Source organism: Symphalangus syndactylus, chromosome 1, assembly GCF_028878055.3.
Source record: "Symphalangus syndactylus isolate Jambi chromosome 1, NHGRI_mSymSyn1-v2.1_pri, whole genome shotgun sequence".
In the NCBI taxonomy this organism is placed as follows: Eukaryota; Metazoa; Chordata; class Mammalia; order Primates; family Hylobatidae; genus Symphalangus; species Symphalangus syndactylus.
In genome coordinates, this window is record NC_072423.2 from 79,195,156 (window position 1) to 79,214,434 (window position 19,279).

Sequence of the window (19,279 nt, forward strand, 5' to 3'; positions counted from 1 at the left end):
CCCCCACGCTGGTGAAATACAACCAGCATTTTTCATGCCCATTGATTCTGCCCGTGGTCAGGAACTGAGAAGGGGCATAGCAGAGCAGCTCTTGTCTGCCCCACGATTGCCAATGTCGGGCACAGCTTGTCCTCAATGGCCCTCCCACTCACACGCCAGCCTTGGGGCTGGGCAGCTGAAGACTGGGCCCAGCCAGGACTTCCATTTGGGGTGTCTGCAGTGGCCTCCAAGCATGGCGGGCTCAGAGCCCTAAAGCCAGTGTTCCCAGAGAACTCCCAGCTCTGGGAAGCTGCCTGGCCTTTTTATTTGCATGGCCTTTTGTAACACAGCCTCAGAAGTAACATAGGGTCTGTAGTAGTCTACTCAGGCTGTCATAATAAAACATCACAGACAGGTGGCTTAAACAACAGATATTTATTTTTTTCTCACAGTTTTGGAGGCTGGAAGTCCAAGATCAAGGTGCCAGCAGGGTCAGGTCCTAGCTTGTGAACAGCCAGTTTCTTGCTGTGTGCTCCCAGTTCCTTCCCTCTGCACCTGTGCGGGGAGGGAGGGCGACTGAGCTCTGGTGTCTCCTCTTCTTATGAGGACACGCCAGGCCTGTTGAATCAGGGCCCCACCCTTATGACCTCATTTAATTGTAATTGCCTCCCTAAAAGTCTTACCTGCAAATACAGCCACACTAGGGATTAGGACTTTGACATGGGAATTTTGAGGGACACTGTTCAATCTTTTACTAGTCTCTATTAGTTGAAGCAATCCCAAACCTGGCTGGCTCCAGTGGGAGGGGCTATAGAAACCATTTCTGATGAGTGTCAAAGACTGTGGCCCTGCTTCAAAACCTCAGCCTCATTCATAAAAACCCCAAACTGTAAACAATTCAAAAATCCATCACCATCAAAATGGATAAATACATCATGATAGATTCATGTAACCAAATGTTACTCAGCAATAAAAAGGAGCATACAACCACATGGGTGAATCTCAAAAACATTGTTTTGAGCAAAAAAAGCCAGACCTACCAAAAAAACAAACCATGTGATTCCATTTATATGAAGTCTAAGAAGAGATAAAACTCATCTATTGTGATGAAAGTCTGAAAGTGGTTGCCTCTTGGGGTTGGAGTTCATTGCAAGGGGCATTATAGACATAATCTTCGGTTGTGATGGGGATGCTCTGTATCTCGTTTCAGATGTTGGTTACAGGGGTGTCTACAACTGTCAAGTGTCTTTGAAGTAAACATCTAATAATATGTACATTTCGGTGTCATGTGGATTTTTTTATCTATTTACAAAAGTAATAATGATGACGATGCTGGGTCCTGCTCCCAGAGATTCTCATTCAGTTAATCTGGGGCAGATCCTGGGCAAGAGGATCTTCAAAACTTTTCCACAGGATTCCAAGGGAAAGTAAAGCTGAAGACCACCATGCCAGGCCAGCACAGTTCTCAGGGGGAGGGGAGACCGACAGAGTATTCTTCGTGAGAATCAAGGGCTTGCTGTGTGACAGATGGCCACGCACTTTGCTTAAAACAACTCGAATTTGTTCTTACAGTTCTAGAGGTCAGAAGTTTAAAATTAGTCTTAAGGAGGCCCCTGGAGAATATCCATTCTGCTTTAGTCTATTTGGGCTACTATAACAAAATACCACAAATTGAGTGGCTTCTAAACAACAGAAATGTATTTCTCATAGTATGGAGGCTGGGAAGTCCAAGATCAAGATGGATTTGGTGCCTGGTGAGGGCTCATCTTCTCACTGGAAGGCGCAAGCTAGCTCTTTTGGTGGGTCTCTTTTACAAGGATGCCAATTTCAATCATGAGGGTCCACCTTCATGACCTAATCACCTCCCCAAGACCCCACCTCCCAATATCATCACCTTGGGGGTTAGAATGAAACACATGAATTTGGGGAGACACAAACATTCAGACCATAGTGCCTGCCCTGGCCCTTCCAGCTTCCAGGGCTGTCTATTTGCTCTGGAAAGAGCGACTCTATCTTCCAAGCAACTGCCCTTTGTTGTAAGCAGTGTAAGCAAACTGCCCTTTGCTTTGGAGAAAGACACTATTGTTTGTCTTCTAAGGCTGTTCATTTCACCAACATTCTTGAAAAGGTAACCCAGAACAAAGGGAAGCCAGTGTCTCACTGCAAGACATGGCCGCATCACTCCAATGACATCACCTCCTCTGACACTGACCCTCCTGCAACTCCCTTACAAGGACTGTTCCGTCACACTGGGCCCACCCAAACAAGCCACGACCATCTCCCCATCTCAAGGCTCTTAACTTGCTCACATCTGCAGAGGTTCTTTACCATGTAAAGTAACCTATTCACAGGTCCTGGGGATTGGGACATGGACATACTTGAGGGGCCATTATTCAGCCACCACACTGTGATGCTCAAAATGAACTTTGTTGAGATGTCAGAGTGAAGACTAAATCTTCACCTAGAATATTGGAAACCAAAGGGCTCAGAAAGTTTCCAGAGCCATCTCAAACTATTTCTTAAAAGTGACCTACAAAAAAATTTCCATATCTCCCTAGACTATAGCATTACACATCAGCTGTCCCAAATAAATGGGCCCTCGGGTAGTGGTCGCATTAACCGAAAACTCTATTTTCTTTTTCAGATCCCAGGACAACAAGCCCCATTACAACGTAGGAACTTGAGAACAGTAACTGCCCTTTGTGACAAGGGGAAGAGGAGGTGCAAACGTTAGTTACAATAGCAGTGAGGAGTACTGGTGGTGGCATGCATTCCCATTTCTCCCTTTACAGAAAGATTGAAGTGGATCCCAGCTGATTCTTACAAGTATGTTGGTAGGACTGATCATGAAGCATTCTCTCTTCTTCCCTCTCTCTGTCCAAACATTTTTAAGAACTTACTGTGTACTGGGCAAAGAACGCTTGGGAAGACCCTGTGCTTCCTTCCCCACTGTCTCATTCTTCCAGTGTCTTCCAGAGGCAATTCCTGCAGTTCTTGCAGTGGTTGCTAGTTTCCCTGCTTATGAACTGCCAATTGCTTACCTCTGCTTACAGGACAAAGTTCCGGGCCTCCAGTCTGGCACCTGGGGTCCCATCTTGTCTATGCAGTGTTCTCCCTCAGGACTCACAAAATGAATCTCACACCCCAGCAAAGTCCACCTAAATAGGGACACCTAGCCATTTTTTATTGTGTTGCTTAAATACTAAATTCTTGACATAAGGCATCATAAAGTTTCCTTCCTGCAGGATGCTGAAGTTGCTGGACCTCAAGGTTGCTGCCATTGCCACCACGATGCACAACGGCCTGAGAACTTCTCTGGCTCAAGGGCTGCTTCCTGATGCCCAGCCATGTCTGACTCTGCCTGGCTACACTGACTTCTTCTTGCCTAAACTCCAGAGACCCATCTGTTCTGTTACTTACCCATCACCTAGGAATGGTTTGATCCCAGTCACCTGACAAACTTCTGGAAACTCAAATGCATCACACTAGGAGAAGGTTGGATCCCTGAAACCCATCCATGAAGGCCTGAGTAGTCCCAGGATCTCAGCTAAGAAACTACTGGTCTAGGCCATCTCTGAGGTCCTTTCCTCCAGTGAAAATCTATAATTCTGTAATTTTACTCCAATTGTGTCCTTTCAATACATAATACAAATTATAGTGGGAAGAAAAGATCCCAGGGAAGTCAGCAAGGAAGACCCGCCCTTCCCTTATTCCCAGCCACTGCAGGCATCCCACGCCTGCAACATACACTCTTTTTGGCAAGGCAGTCAATCCAAAATGCTCTCTGACCCCTTCACAGGAAAGAGATTGAGCCCTTCATCCCTGCCCCAACTGTTGCTGCTTGGACACTAAGAAAGAGGCTAGAATAGCAAGGGTTTCCCTCAACAGCAGGACTGTTGACCCAAGGTAGAAAGGTGGCTCTCCTGGGCTCCTGCCACCTGGCTTTGCCCTTCTCAGCCCTGCTACTGCCTCTGCAAGAGCCTTCTCTCGCCTTCAACCTCAATCAGAAAGGAAAACATGCACTCGGGGCTTCTTTTGGTTTAGATAGGCTCCCCCTCCAGAGCACAGAAGTGAGGAGCAGAGGATGTCTGCATGACATTTTCTCCAGTGCTTGCTATGGGGAGACAAGAAGAACACCACTGCCCAAAAGTTCCAGAGGGGAATGCCACTCAAGGCCATGGGCCCCAGGCAGCCCATTACTGTGCAGATGGCAGTCTCCTGGTGCAGAGGACTGATGTGAATCCTCAGAAAGCCTAGAGGTGCCATTCTGCAGCCACCTCCTCCATTCTAGCAGCACATTTTTCTCCCCTACCACACCTCCCGGAGGAAGAGGACCCTCCTCATCCTCTATACTCCTGTTGCCAGAGGAGTCTCCCTGGATGTTTCACATTTTTGCATGCCTTGCAGTCTTTGCATGTCTGCCTTCCCTTTGTTCTGGGTTACCTTTTCAACAATGTTGGTGAAATGAACAGCCTTGGAAGACAAACAATAGTGTCTTTCTCCAAAGCAATGGGCAGTTTGCTCACACTGCTTACAACAAAGGACAGTTGCCTGGAAGATAGAAAGAGCAGCTCTTTCCAGAGCAAATGGCTAGGCAGGCTTACTGTCCATTGTGAAACATTCAGGGTCCCCAAGCTCAGAGACTGTCCTGAATTGCAAGCCACTGCTTGTGCGGGTGTCATCCGGCCCCACATGCTAGGACTTAGATAGGGCAAGGAAATGGGGGCACTATGGCCATAGTGATTGTTGTAAATAATAACACGGCTTCTAGCTAGGCACAGTGGTTCATGCCTGTAGTCCCAGAACTTTGGGGGTGCTGAGGCAGGAGGATCGCTTGAGCCCAGGAATTTGAGGCTGCAGTGAGCGATGATTGCATCACTGCACTCCAGCTTGGGCAACAGAGTGAGACCCTGTCTATAAAAAAAAATAAATACATAACACAGATCCTGCCAGTATCCATATCCACTAGTCTGTGGCAGCCCAACACATTAGCTGGCAAGTAAAGTCCCAGACCCCTCCAGGGCGTTGACACTCCCTAGTGCTGGGCTGAGGGCACATCAGCCCCTCTCCTCTCCCCCTGCCACAGCTTACTTCTGTGAAGCCCTCCCGTGTCCTGAGCACTTCAATTTTATTTTATTTTATTATTATTATTATTTTTGAGACAGACTCTCACTCTGTCGCCCAGGCTGGAGTGCAGTGGCGTGATCTTGGCTCACTGCACCCACCACTTCCAGGGTTCAAGCAATTTTCCTGCCTCAGCCTCCCGAGTAGCTGGGATTACAGGCACCCACCACCACACCCAGCTAATTTTTGTGTTTTTCGTAGAGACGGGGTCTCGCCATGTTGAGCAGGCTAGTCTCGAACTCCTGACCTTGTCATCTGCCTGCCTCGGCCTCCCAAAGTGCTGGTACAGGCGTGAGCCACTGCACCCGGCCAAATTTTATCAACTCAATTAACACCAAATTTAGAAATGTAAAGATTTTATTTCTAGTTTGACGATAAGCTGCCTGCCCTGTGACAGACCACTGAAAAATTCAGCTGTGGCTGACACCTAGGAATTTGCAGTTAAGGACATCTCCAAGTTCTATATGAGATGTCATAGTGCCACCTGCTGGCTCCTGTCTCACAGGAACTCTACACATGCAGATGGTGGGTCTTACCCCGCAGTGCGCACACAGTTCACGGATGAACCTGAGGAAAGTAGGGATGGAGCTCACAAATGTCATGTAGAACAAAAGGAGCTGGGTAAGAAAAGTATAGATTGTGTAATTTCATGTACAGGAAGCACAAAACAAGTGAAACTTCACAAAACAAGTGAAACTAACTATACCAGTCAGGGTTTCGCAGAGAACTAATGGGAGATATATGGATATATTTTAAATGAATTTATTTAAGGGAATTGGCTTATGTGATTGTGGGGCCTGGCTGGTCTATAATCTGTAGGGCAGGTCAGCAAACCAGAAAAAGTCTGGTAGGATTTCTGTGTTACAGTCTTGAGGCAGGATTCCTTCTTTTTCCCTGTTCTCTTGAGAGTCTTTGCTTTCAAGTCCTTCAACTGAATGGGTGAGGCCCACTCTCATTATTGAGGGCAATCTCCTTAAAGTCAATGGATTGTAGATATTAGTCATACCTACAAAATATCTTCACAGCAACTTCTAGACCTGGTGTTTGAGCAAACACCTGGGCACCATAGCTTAACCACAGTGACACATAAAATTAACTACTGCAGGCTGGGCGCGGTGGCTCATGCCTGTAATCCCAGCACTTTGGGAGGCCGAGGTGGGCGGATCACGAGGTCAAGAGATCAAGACCATCCTGGCCAACATGGTGAAACCCCGTCTCTACTAAAAATACAAAAATTAGCTGGGCATGGTGGCACGCACCTTAGTCTCAGCTACTTAGGAGGCTGAGGCAGGAGAATCACTTGAGCCTGGGAGGCTGAGTTTGCAGTGAGCCGAGATCACACCACTGCACTCCAGCCTGGCAACAGAGTGAGACCCTGTCTCAAATAAATAAATAAATAAATAAATAAAATTAACTACTGCAGTCAACTCTTTGTCAACGTGGCACCTCTACGTATCTCCTTAAACTATACTTAATCTCCAGATAACAGCAAAATCATACTTGCACCTCACCTGATTCAACTATCTTGGGTAAAATCAGAGACACACTGACCCTTCCCCAGAAGAGGACGTAGGGTTCTTGGGCCATGTTTACTCTTCTCTTTGGTATCCTATAACTGAAATACTAAGATATGTCTTATGTAATATAAGGGAATAAGAGAGAGAAGAAGACAAAGATATTTTCTTTTTTTTTTTTTTTTTGAGACAGAGTCTGGCTCTTTCACCGAGGCTGGAGTGCAGTGGCGCGATCTCGGCTCACTGCAGGCTCTGCCCCCCGGGGTTCACGCCATTCTCCTGCCTCAGCCTCCCGCGTAGCTGGGACTACAGGCGCCCGCCACCTCACCCGGCTAATTTTTTGTATTTTTAGTAGAGACGGGGTTTCACTGTGTTAGCCAGGATGGTCTCGATCTCCTGACCTCGTGATCCGCCGGCCTCGGCCTCCCGAAGTGCTGGGATTACAGGCGTGAGCCACCGCGCCCGGCCGACAAAGATATTTTCTAAACACACACACACTTCCTTATTGTAACCAAATAAGGAAGAAATACTCATAACAATTACAGTCCCCATTTTTGTAACTGGCCATATGGTTGTAGCTGGTATTTATAACTATCTGCTTCCACTACCCATTCTAGATTCCCTTTGCCCTCAGCAAGCACCTTAGCTGGTCATGGTTTGTCACCTGGTGGGGTGACCCAAACCTTCCTTCCTGAAGAGTTTGGACCATTTAGTAGTGTGGCCTGAATTAGGTTGTTACAGTTTTCCATTGACCTGAATCACAGTGCAGAGTAATATTGAGATCTCCTGTACTCCAGATGCACTCTTACTTACCTCCGTAGGGGAGTAGCAGCCCAATTTTCCCTTGGTAGCCAGGACCAATCACCCCAGAAAACACAGCAGCTCCCTTCTTAGCCTGTTGACTCAGAAGCATGAGGAGCCCCAAGTGGCTGGGTGGCATGTTAACTGAGAGTTCAGTGGAATCACTGTTGTGTTTCCTGGTGGAAGCACTCTTCCCTTTGGAACTAAGACTTTTAGATCAGCAGAGCATCAGGTCACAGAACAGGAAGGAAACATTTTGCTAGGGGGTCAGTATAGGGGTAATAGTGAATGGCGCCACTTCCGTTTCCATCCCTTGATTCCTGGACTTACGTATCATGGCTATTGGCAAAGCAGCACCCTATATTGGATGCTAACTTATATTTATTTATTTTGAGACAGGGTCTTGCTCTGTCACCCAAGCTGGAGTGCAGTGGCATGATCAAGGCTCACTGCAGCCTTGGCCTTCCAGGCCCAAGTGACCCTCCCGTCTCAGCTTCCTGAGTAGCTGGGAGCACAGGTGCATGCCACCATGCCCAGCTAATTTTTAAACTTTTTTTAAAAATAGCGACAGGGTCTTGCTATGTGTCTTAGGCTGGTTTCAAACTCTTGAGCTCAAGTGATCCCCCAACCTCAGCCTCCCAAAGTGCTGGGATTACAGGCATGAGCCACCACACCCAGCCCCTTGGGTGCTAATTTAGAGCATATACAACCTCCTGGAGAATACTGCCCCAGCCCTGCAAGGCATTACCACCTGACACTGTATCTGAGTCTTCAAAACGCTGTTTCACCGTTCTGATCAAGGCACTCACTTCACAGCAGAAAAAGTGCAGCAGTGGGCACAGGCTTATGGAAGTCACTGGTCTTACCATGTTCCCCACCATCCTGAAGCAGTAGGCAGAATGGAACAGTGAATAGAATAGAACAGGCTGAATAGGATAGAAGCAAGGCTTTGTAGAACCTACCACAGTGGTGAATATGGCATTCTTTGGATCCATGGATAAGTTTTGGCAGAGGCATTGTGTACAGGGAAAGCAAATCCATATTCAGATTAAATGTCCACTCCAGGAAGGACAAAATACCGACCTACCATGATGGAAGGAGTCCAATGTAACCAACATGCCACCTGTAGCTGGCTGATCATCCTGGGGAATGGTGCCATATTGGAGCCTCAGTGTTGGAATCTACTGCTGACAGACTGGGCACTTGGTGGTGGGTGTAGCCAGGTTGGCCTTAGTGAGTGGAAGTCCATGTTGCTGAACCCATGTGTAACCTCCATCCTGACACCATGGCCGCTTTGTTCATGAACTCATTGGGCATGACCAGGTGGCTACGGAAAGAGACTGCCTTGCATCCACAGAACAGGTCATTCTATCCTATTATTAAAATTCTCCTCTGTAGATGTCACCATTTGGTGGGCATTCATATGGAACACAAATATCTTCCATGTTTTGCTCATTCACAGAGAGAGAGAGACATCAAATTTCCTTGTCACCAATTTCCAATAATGTTCCTTCCAAATCCCTGACCATCAAGCAAAATCTCATAAGTGAATATACAATTATACCTCTTGCCATGTCTCCTTTCAAAAAAAAACCCACTGGATTCATTGCCCAAAGTTGGGGATTGCTCCCACTGGGAGGAATTCCCTTCACCACTGTTTCTTGGGGATGTCCCAGAAAGGGACTATTATGCTGTAGTTGTCCATATTGGGGTGCCCGCATATCACACAGAACCACCTATGTGCCTGGTATATTTCGTCTTGTCTTCCTCAGTCAACTGATTGTAGGAAACCCTGTATGAGGCCATAGATGGGGGCTGGAACAGATAAGATTGTGTGGCAGGACTAGAAGCCAAGGGCCCCACTCAGAACTAGCAGCTTTTTGGGTCACTTGGTTGATGAGCTGGAGTGGCACACCCAAATGAAGAATGTCTTGCCTCCAAAATCCAAAAGGGCATTGTACCTCTTTTTTGGTTATAGGTGGAGCCAAATGCAACAACTTGTCTTTCATTTTGTAAGGAATATCTTGACATGCCCTACACCATTGGATCCCTGGAAATTTCACTGAGGGAGAAGATCCCTGAATTTTAGTTGGATTTATTTCCCATTCTCTGACATGCACATTTCTTACTAATAAGTCTAGAGCAGTTGCTACATCAGGTCCAATCTGCATAATGTCATAAATGTACTAAACTGGTGTGATATCTTGTGGAAAAGAAAGGTAATCAAAATCCCTGAAGACCATATTATGATAGGAACAGAGAGTTTAATCTACTCCTGACATAAGACAATTTTTATGGACTGAATTGTATTCTTCCAAGTTCTTATGTTGACGTCCTAACCCCTAATCTGACTATGTTTGGAGAGAGGGCCTGTAGGGAGGTAATTAAAATTAAATAAGATCACAAGAGTGGGGCCCTTATCTGATAGAACTGGTGAACTTATAAGAAAAGGAAGAGACAACAGAGATTTCTCTCTACACATAAGCATAGAACAAAGGCTGTGTGAGGACGCAGTAAAAAGGTGGCTGTCTACAAGCCAAGAAGAGAGTCCTCAATAGAAATCAAATCTGCCAGCACCTCCATCTGGGACTTTTAGCCTCTGGAACTGTGAAAAAGTAAATTTCTGGGCCTGGTGCAGTGGCTCATGCCTGTAATCCTAGCACTTTGGGAGGCTGAGGTGGGTGGATCATCTGAGGTCAGGAGTTTGAGACCAGCCTGGCCAACTTGGTGAAACCCTGTCTCTACCAAAAATACAAAAATTTGCCGGGCATGGTGGTGTGTGCCTTAATCCCAACTACTTGGGAGACTGAGGGAGGAGAATCGCTTGAATGGAGGTGGAGGTTGCAGTGAACCAAGACCGTGCCACTGGACTCCAGCCTGGGTGACAGAGCGAGACTCTGTCTCAAAAACAAAAACAAAAAAAGTAAATTTCTGTTGTTTAAACACCCGGTCTGTGGTATTTTGTTATGGCAGCCTGAGCAGACTAATAAAACAGTAAAGATGTATTGCTGGCCTTGCTAGCTGGAAGCAAATTGCTTCTGGTAATCTTTATTAACAGATATTGAGGAAAAAGCATTTGCCAATCGATAGCTGCACACCAAGTACCAGGGCACCAAGGCATGTGTTAATTTACTCAAGCAGTGAAACCACAACTGAAACAGCAGTTGCGATTGGGGTGGCCACCTGGTTAAGTATACAGGTGTCATTCTCCAAGAGCCATCTTTTTTTCTGCACAGGCCAAATAAGCTAATTGAAGGGGATGTGGTAGAAGTCACCATCCCTGCTTTGTTCAAGTCCTTGATGATGACGCTAATCTCTGAAATCCCTCCAGCAATTTGGGATTGTTTTTGGTTTACTATTTTTCCTAGGAAGAGGCAGTTCTAGTGGCTTCCACTTGGCTTTTCCTACCACAATATCCCTCACTCCACAGGAACCAGTGTGGGGAATCTGCCAGCTGCTGAGTAGCTGGTCTATACCAGTTATGCATCCTGGAACTGCGAAAGTAACCACTGGATGGGTTTAGGGACCTACTGGCCCAGAGTGAGATGGACCTGGGCTCCATTGACCATTTTACTTCCATAAGCCCCTACTCTGAATGGCCTCCTGGAATTAGTGTGAGTTCAGAGCCAGTTCAGTAATTCCACTAAAGTCTGATTATTTTATTTTTCACAATGTACAATCACCATGGTAAAAGACCTTAGGTCCTGTTGGGGACACCTGAGAGGAAGATTAACAGTATACATTTTTGACAGTGTAGCAGGGTCCTTCCTCAAGGCGACCTTGATTTCCCTTCATTCAAGGGATTCTGGGTCTGGGAATTGAGTGAAGAGCTGCGACTCTTTGTTTTTATGATTCAAGTTAGGTGTTTGTTCACTTGACCTAGAACTCTTCTAATTATACAGATCAAGTAAAAATTTAATAGGCTGTCCGTCTACTGTCTTCTAGGGACACCACGATCAACAGCCAATGCCATAGGTCTCTGCCAGTCAGACTATTATTACCGCTTTGACTCTACTGCCCATTATGGTGACCATGCTCTCCTTGCTTTTGGCAATTACATGTTGCCACTTGTCCCCTTCTATCCCAGAAACCAATGATCTGCACTGCACCTAAGGATTCCCAGTTCTGTGACAGTAGATCCCACTGCAATTTCTGACCTACGAGGAAAAGCAACCACAGGAGCTCCTCAAGGATGCAGGGGCTCCCCTCACAAATGTATTTCTCAGTCATGGTGAAAGATGTGTCCTCTGGATGCTCCTAAGGTGGGTGAGCAGGGGTCACATGTTAAATCTAATATTCCAACCTCCCTATACCTTCCTCTACAGTACACAAAGTCAGCTCTGCCATTTCAGCTTTATTTAGTGTGGGCCACCTTTTGGTCCATACTTCAGCTAAACTAAACTGTCAGAGCCCTTTTCTAAGCCCTGGAGGTACAGCACTGAATCCAGAAGATCTGACTAGTGGGCCCATCTCAATAAATTACCCCCAATCCAACTTCATGTTCCTTGCATCATTATCCCACACCCTAATACTCATTCCCAAGATTTGTCTGTACAAATTGGAACCATCATGCAGTTCTTTTGGACCTCAGTGAACCTCCTGAGTCACATTTTGTATCTCACCTTTTGGGCCTTGTAGGGACTTGAGTCTTGTCATAGTTCTAGAAGCAAAGAGGGGTTCCTAGGGTAGGTCCTGAGGAATCAGCAGTGTCTTCTGAGGCAGCTACCTCAGAAGAGGCCACCACAGGTTCCCACTTGATAGCGGAGTCAATATCCTCAGATGGGGTGGAAGGCTTGCTTCTACTGGCAAAAAAGAATCCACAGAATTTAGGAGCTCAATGTCCCCAGTTTCACCAGGATCTTCCCACAGGTCCCCATTCAAATTTTTAGGTGTCCTTCTCATATGAAGGCACTAGGAGAGAGAGAAAAAATTCAGGACCCTGTTCCTTCCCAATTCCTGCCCTTACTTTAACAGCAGAGGCTCCTGTGAGGTTGGGAATTCAATTTGTGTCATAATTCAACCACTTGCAGGATGATACTCTGGATTTGGCTTTCAGAAACGTCAGCTCTGTGGCTACAGGAGATGTGTTTTTCTTTTATTTTCTTTCTTTCTTTTTTTTCAGGGCAGACACAGAAACTTTCCATTCAGTTATGTAATGGTTGAGCTGGGAGTTTGAAACCCTGAGTTCATCCTTTCTTTCCCTATCTTGTCAAGCACAATTAACAGCACCAGCCAATTTCATTATACTCATTAATTTGATAAAAATGTTCTAAGGTGGCAAATATATGGTCACTCAGAACCTTGCCTCTCATGAATATTTGAGTAGGAGTGTCCAATGGCGATATTTTGGGTATCTCTATTGCCATAACACACTATAGGTGCTCCCTTTACCACTGGAAGTAGAGTCATTACTGCATTAAAATCCAACCAGATTAGAGAACCAATTCCAGAAACCACAGAACCAATTCCAAAAACTCATCCTTAAGATTCTGTTCTTCTAGGCTGGGCGTGGTGACTCACGCCTGTAATCCCAGCACTTTGGGAGGCCGAGGCAGGTGGATCACAAGGTGAGGAGATGGAGACCATCCTGGCTAACACGGTGAAACCCCATCTGTACTAAAAATAAAAAAGAATTAGCCGGGTGTGGTGGTGGGTGCCTGTAGTCCCAGCTACTTGGGAGACTGAGGCAGGAGAATGGCGTGAACCCGGGAGGCGGAGATTGCAGTGAGCCGAGACCACGCCACTGCACTCCAACCTGCTGGGAGACAGAGCGAGACTCCGTCTCAAAAAAAAAAAAAAAGAAAAAAAAAGATTCTGTTTTTCTAGAACCACTCTCAGTATGAAATCTGTAAAATCTGTATCAGTCAGGGTTCTCCAGAGAAACAAGACAATATTTACATCTTTCTTTCTTATTTCTAGGAATACAAAAGGGTTTTTCTTAAGCAATTGACTCATGTGATTGTGCAGGCTGTTAAGTCTAAAATCCTTAGGACAAACTGGTGGGCTGGATAGGGGGTAGGAAAGGATGTTGCAGTCTTGAGTCTCTCATATGTAGGGTAGGTTAGGAACTCAGGAAGGATTTCTGTGTTACACAGACTTGAGGCAGAATTCTTTTTTTCTTTGGGAAACCTGAGTCTTTTACCTTAAGGCCTTCAATTGGATGGATGAGGCCCAGCTACCTTATCAAGGTTAATCTCCTTTACTTAAAGGCAACTTGTAGGGACAAGAGTGACTTTTTATTTTTTTTGAGATGGAGTCTTGCTCTGTCACCCAGGCTGGAGTGCAGTGGTGTGATACAGTGTCAGCCTACCTGGTTCAAGTGATTCTTGTGCCTCAGCCTCCTGAGTAGCTGAGATTACAGGTGCCCGCCATTGCACCCGGCTAGTTTTTGTATTTTTATTAGAGACAGGGTTCCACCATGTTGGCCAGGCTGGTCTTTAACTCCTGACCTCAGGTGATCTGCCTGCCTCGGCCTCCCAAAGTGTTGGGATTACAGGCGTGAGCCACCGCCCCTGGCCAATTTAAAATGCCAGTCTACCATGTAAGTTCCCACTAACCCTGAGTTTGAGAATGTCTCCAAAATGTCTAGTTGATGTATTACTCTTTATGTAGGAACACCTATTTATTGTAAGTTGCCTCCAAAACCACCTTTGTTGTTGCAGAAATCACAGGCTGTGATAACCATAGCCACCCACATGTTCCTTCCAGAGCACGTAGGCATTTTTCCCAAGCTGTGTGTCTGGGGAGTTATGGAGTGGGGATCTGCCTATCTTGCAGTCACCCAAGACTGCAAGACCCAAGACTTCTGTCTGTAAGTTCCCCTAGTAAGTCAATAAATATAATCCCCTAATAAATCCCCCAAAATATAATCCCCTAATAAATCATCCAAAACTGACCAACTGGATTTGTCTGCCTCTTTCTTTGGTTTCTCAGCTCCTTCGGCAGCTGAGGGTCTCTTCGTATATATTAATATGACCCTTTCACGGAACACAATTGATTGCAGATGTTAATCCCATCTACGAAATACCTTTATAGCAACATCTAGACTAGTGTTTGAGCAAAGAACTGGGCTTCATAGCCTAACCATGGTGACACATAAAAGTAATCATCACACAACCTATGCTGTTAGGAAGGAGGTCGGTAGTTACTGCTGGGGGAGGGGTGTAGAGACCAGAAGGGACCACAGGGGAGCTTTAAGGGTGTGAGTCATGCTCCCCTTTTCGAGGTGATGATGGCTGCATGGATGTGTTCAGTTTGTGAAAATCCAATGAGCTGTGTACACTTATGATATGCATACATTTTGGAATCTGTATTATACTTCATTAAAAAGTAAAATGTTAAGGACAAAGGTAGTAAGACAAAAAGCAATGGAAATAAGAAAAAAAGGCTTACATCAGATATGGAGACTTTACAAATTGCAAGACATTAACATATATAACTCTATATTAATAAGTTTAAATATTTCAGTGAAATGGCTGATTATTTATTTGAGACAGTGTCTCACTCTGTCGCCCAGGCTGGAGTGCAGTGGCATGATTTCAGCTCACCGCAACCTCTGCCTCCTGGGCTCAAGTGATCCTCTTCCTGTCTCAGCCTCTTGAGTGGCTGAAATACGGGCGTGCACCACCACACCTGGCTAATTTCTTTTCTGTAGAGACGAGGTCTCACTATGTTGCCCAGGCTGGCCTTGAACTCCTGAGCTCAAGCAATGTTTCTACTTCGGCCTCACAAAGTGCTGAGATTACAGGCATGAGCTACCATGCCCAGCACAAAATGGCTGATTTTTTAAAGGAAGATATAAATGATCAAAATTGTCTTGACAAAAGGTAAAAAATCTGAAAAGGCCATGAATAAAATAATTTTAAAAGGTAGTTAAAATTAACTATACCTATCATCACCAAAGGCATCAGGCTGATAAAATTTTGTGAACATCATCTACAAAATCTTCATGGAATCTTCTACAAAATCTTCATAGGAATCTTTCAGTTCCTATGCTATTTAAACTGGCTCAGAGCAGGAAAAAAATGTGAAAGCTTCTTAACTCATTGTAGGTTATTTATTTATTTATATTTTGGAGATGGAGTCTCGCTCTGTTGCCCAGGCTGGAGTGCAGTGGTGCAATCTCGGCTCACTGCAACCTCTGCCTCCAGGGTTAGAGCAATTCTCCTGCCTCAGCCTCCTGAGTAGCTGAGATTACAGGCGCTCACCACCACGCCCGGCTAATTTTTGTATTTTTATAGAAATGGGGTTTCACCATGTTGGCCAGGCTGGTCTTGAACTCCTGACCTCAAGTGATCTGCCTGCCTCAGCCTCCCAAAATGTTGGGATTACAGGTGCGAGCTGCCATGCCCAGCCTTCATTGTAGGTCGTATTCTTTCCAGAATACGAACTGGAAACCTCCAAACTTGTTTTTCCAGACTCTTATTAGCTCTCTATTTCTAGTTAGGTTCTGCCATTGAGAGACAGTAGGGGATTCAGATATAGGAGGAAGAAGACCTTTTCTCCAATTTGTGGAGACAGCTCACATAGCTGAGTAGTGGTGGCAATGGGTGAGCCTGGCTTCCTGCTCAGGGGTGATTTGAACAGCAGCAGTAGCAGCAGCATTCAGCCCTAGCTCCAGCAATACTAGCAGAGGCTCCAGGAACCTGAGCTGTTTAGATATTGTGGGCTCCCATGGCTGTTGCTCTGTTGGATGCCTGCAGTGTAAGCTGGAGCATTGGCTCCTGGCTTTCTGCCTGCTAGTGGTAAAGGTGCCAATGTCAGCAGCCTCAGAGTCAATGACGGTAGCTCTGGGTAAAACTATTTTCCCTTTCACGCTTCCAGCCCAGTTTCCCGTAGTTACTAGTCTCTGGGTAATCTCACATGTTCCCTTTTTGCTCTTAATTAACCCCTTGGATATATATGTAATCAGTTTCCTGTGTTAAATTCTTTTTTTTTAGATAGTGTCTCCCTGTGTTGCCCAGGATGGAGTCCTGTGGCACGATCTCAGCTCCACCACCACTCCTGGGGCTATTTTTTTGTATTTTTATTTTGTATTTTTAGTAGAGACGGGGGTCTCACCACGTTGCCCAGGCTGGTCTTGAACTCCTGAGCTCAGATAATCTGCCCGCCTCGGCCTCCCAAAGTGCTGGATTACATGGTAATTTAGCCACCAGGCCTGGCTGACACAACCACTTTGGAAGACAGTTTGTAAGTTTCTTGTAAAACCAGGCCAGGCACAGTGGCTTATGCCTGTAATCCAAGCCCTTTGGGAGGCCAAGGCAGGAGGATCGCTTGAGCCCAGGAGTTTGAGACCAGCCTGGTCAACATGGTGAAACCCCATCTCTGCAAAAAATAGAAAAATTAGCTGGGTGTGGTGGCACTGTGCCTGTAGTCCCAGCTGCTTGGGAGGCTGAGGTGGGAGAATCATCTGAACCCAGGGAATTTAAAGCTGCAGTGAGCCATGACTGTCTGCCATGACAGAGTGAGACCCTGTCTCAAAAAACAAAACAAAACCCCAAAAAACAAAACTAAACTTATTCTTACAATATGATCCAGCAATCATGCTTCTTGGTATCTACCCAAAGGAGTTGCGAACATGTCCACACAAAAACCTGTACACAGATGTTTGTAGGAGCTTTATTGATAATTGCCCAAACACAGAAACAACCAGAATGCCCTTTAGTTGGTGAATGAATAAACACTGTTACAGCCTGACAATGGAATAATATTCAGCACTAAAAAGAAATGAACTCTCAAGACAAGACATGGAGAAAGCTTAAATGCATATTACTATAAGGAAGGAAGCCAATCTGAAAAGGCTAGCCACTCCAAGATTCCCATTATATGCCATTTTGGAAAAGTCAAAACCATGCAGTCAGTGGAAAGATCAACGGTTGCCAGGTGTTGTCGGAAGAAAGGGATGAACAGGAGCACTAACGATTTTCAGGGCAAACTATTCCGCGTGATACTATAATCGTGGATGCATGTCATTATATATTTGCCAAAACCCATAGCATAAAACACCAGGAGTGAATCCTAATGCAAACTCTGAATTTTGGGTGATAATGATGTGTCAATGTAGGTTCACTGATCATAACAAAGGTACCACTTTGGTATGGGATGTTGACAGTGGAGGATGCTGTGCATGTGTGACAGTAGGGGTACATACGGGAACTCTTATTTTCTGCTCAATTTTGCTGTGAACCTGAAAGTGTTCTAAAAACTAAAGTCTATTTTTAAAAATCCAATGTTTCACCTAGTTCAACACTTCACTCCCACTCTGACAATCTCTGGCAACCACTGATCTGTTTACTGTCTGTATTTAAATTTAATTACAATAATTTTTAAACTGTTTTGATATTTTTATAATAATCCATATATTTGGATTGGACTTTTATAGTGAGCACTTTCTTTGGAAATGAGTGTCTTTGACCTTCAAAAAAGTTATAGTTGTTATCAGTTAATCATAAGAGGTGGGGCCCACCTCTTAAAGGCCGGGTGCGGTGGCTCACGCCTGTAATCCTAGCACTTTGGGAGGCCAAGGCGGGCGGATCACAAGGTCAGGAGATCGAGACCATCCTGGCTAACGCGGTGAAACCCCGTCTCTACTAAAAAAAATACAAAAAATTAGCCGGGCGTAGTGGCGGGCACCTGTAGTCCCAGCTACTCGGGAGGCTGAGGCAGGAGAATGGCGTGAACCCGGGAGGCGGAGCTTGCCGATATGGCGCCACTGCACTCCAGCCTGGGCGACAGAGCAAGACTCCCTCTCAAAAAAAAAAAAAAAAAAAGTAGCAATAAAATCTTATTTATGGTTGAAAAAGGTCAGGTCATTGCGCCACTTCTCTTTGCAGGTTTCTGTGCAATCCATCAGGGGACAGCTGGGACTAATCATTTAAAACACTTTCCAGCCTGCTAATTGTACCATACCTCACATTTTTGTCATTCCTGGCCAAAATCCAAAGGGCAAGTCCCTTCTGCAGCCTCATTTTTTTTTTCTGTACTTTCGCTCCCCTGACGCAAGCTTCCACTGTCTCTCATCCTAACTTTACCACTACGCCCTCTAGAATGCCTTTTCCAGATACGCAAAACCCCCTGAGTCGTTGGCGTCTCGGAAGAGGCTCCTCTACTTTCCGGTTTTGGCAGAATCCTTGATCTGAGCCAGGCCTCTTCCCAGGGGCTCTGGCCCTCTTCACTTCCTTTTCCCCGGAGGACTCTGGCTCCCGGCTAGCAGGCAGCCCACTTCCCCCGGCCGCTTCCTTCCCCCGGGATGACACGTTTCTACAAGCGGACTCTTCTAATTCATACTATTTCCCTACCCCAGTGGTGGCTCCTAGCACCCCCAGGCCTGTTCCACCTGTAAAATCTTGACACATTTAAACTACTACTTCTGATCCTTTCCTCTCCGTCCAGCCTTCGCTCTTCGGCTGCCGAGCCTGGACTGCTTGTCATCCCCTCAGGCGTCTCCCCGGCCCTCCCTGCTCTTCAGCCGTCCCGGCGGAGCGCGGCTCCAGACCAAACCCACGGTTCGCCTTCTCCACCTGCTCCGCGCGCCTCGCACGTGTCTAGGGGGAAACACATCCAAACGTCGACTTAAATGATTCGGCGCCGAGGACCGTGAGAGGCAGTCTTCACTTTTTCATCTTTCTTCATTTGCACAGTATACCAATAAGCTCTTACTACTTCTCAGCACAGGTAACTCGCCTTTTGCAGAGCAGCCTCCGCCGCCGAACGGTCAGAGCCTGGAGTAGCCCGCACCAGGATCGTAGGGCATGACGGGCCGGGGGCGGGACGAGGATTGACGAGCCGGGAACAGGGCGGGGCTTGAGGGGGCGGGAGGGTGGGGCGAGGCATGACGGCCCTGGGGTGGGGTAGGCGGGGCT

The 19,279-nt window shown here is 46.2% G+C and overlaps 1 long non-coding RNA gene across 1 annotated transcript; it reads right to left on the bottom strand.

The window, feature by feature from the left end:
- Positions 1–403: 403 nt before the first annotated feature.
- On the bottom strand, positions 404–19,174 carry LOC129460835 (uncharacterized). Its single transcript, XR_008650319.1, has 3 exons — positions 18,754–19,174; positions 12,041–12,329; positions 404–534 (listed from the first exon to the last, which is right to left on the bottom strand). It is a non-coding gene; the product is annotated as an uncharacterized lncRNA (long non-coding RNA).
- Positions 19,175–19,279: the final 105 nt, after the last annotated feature.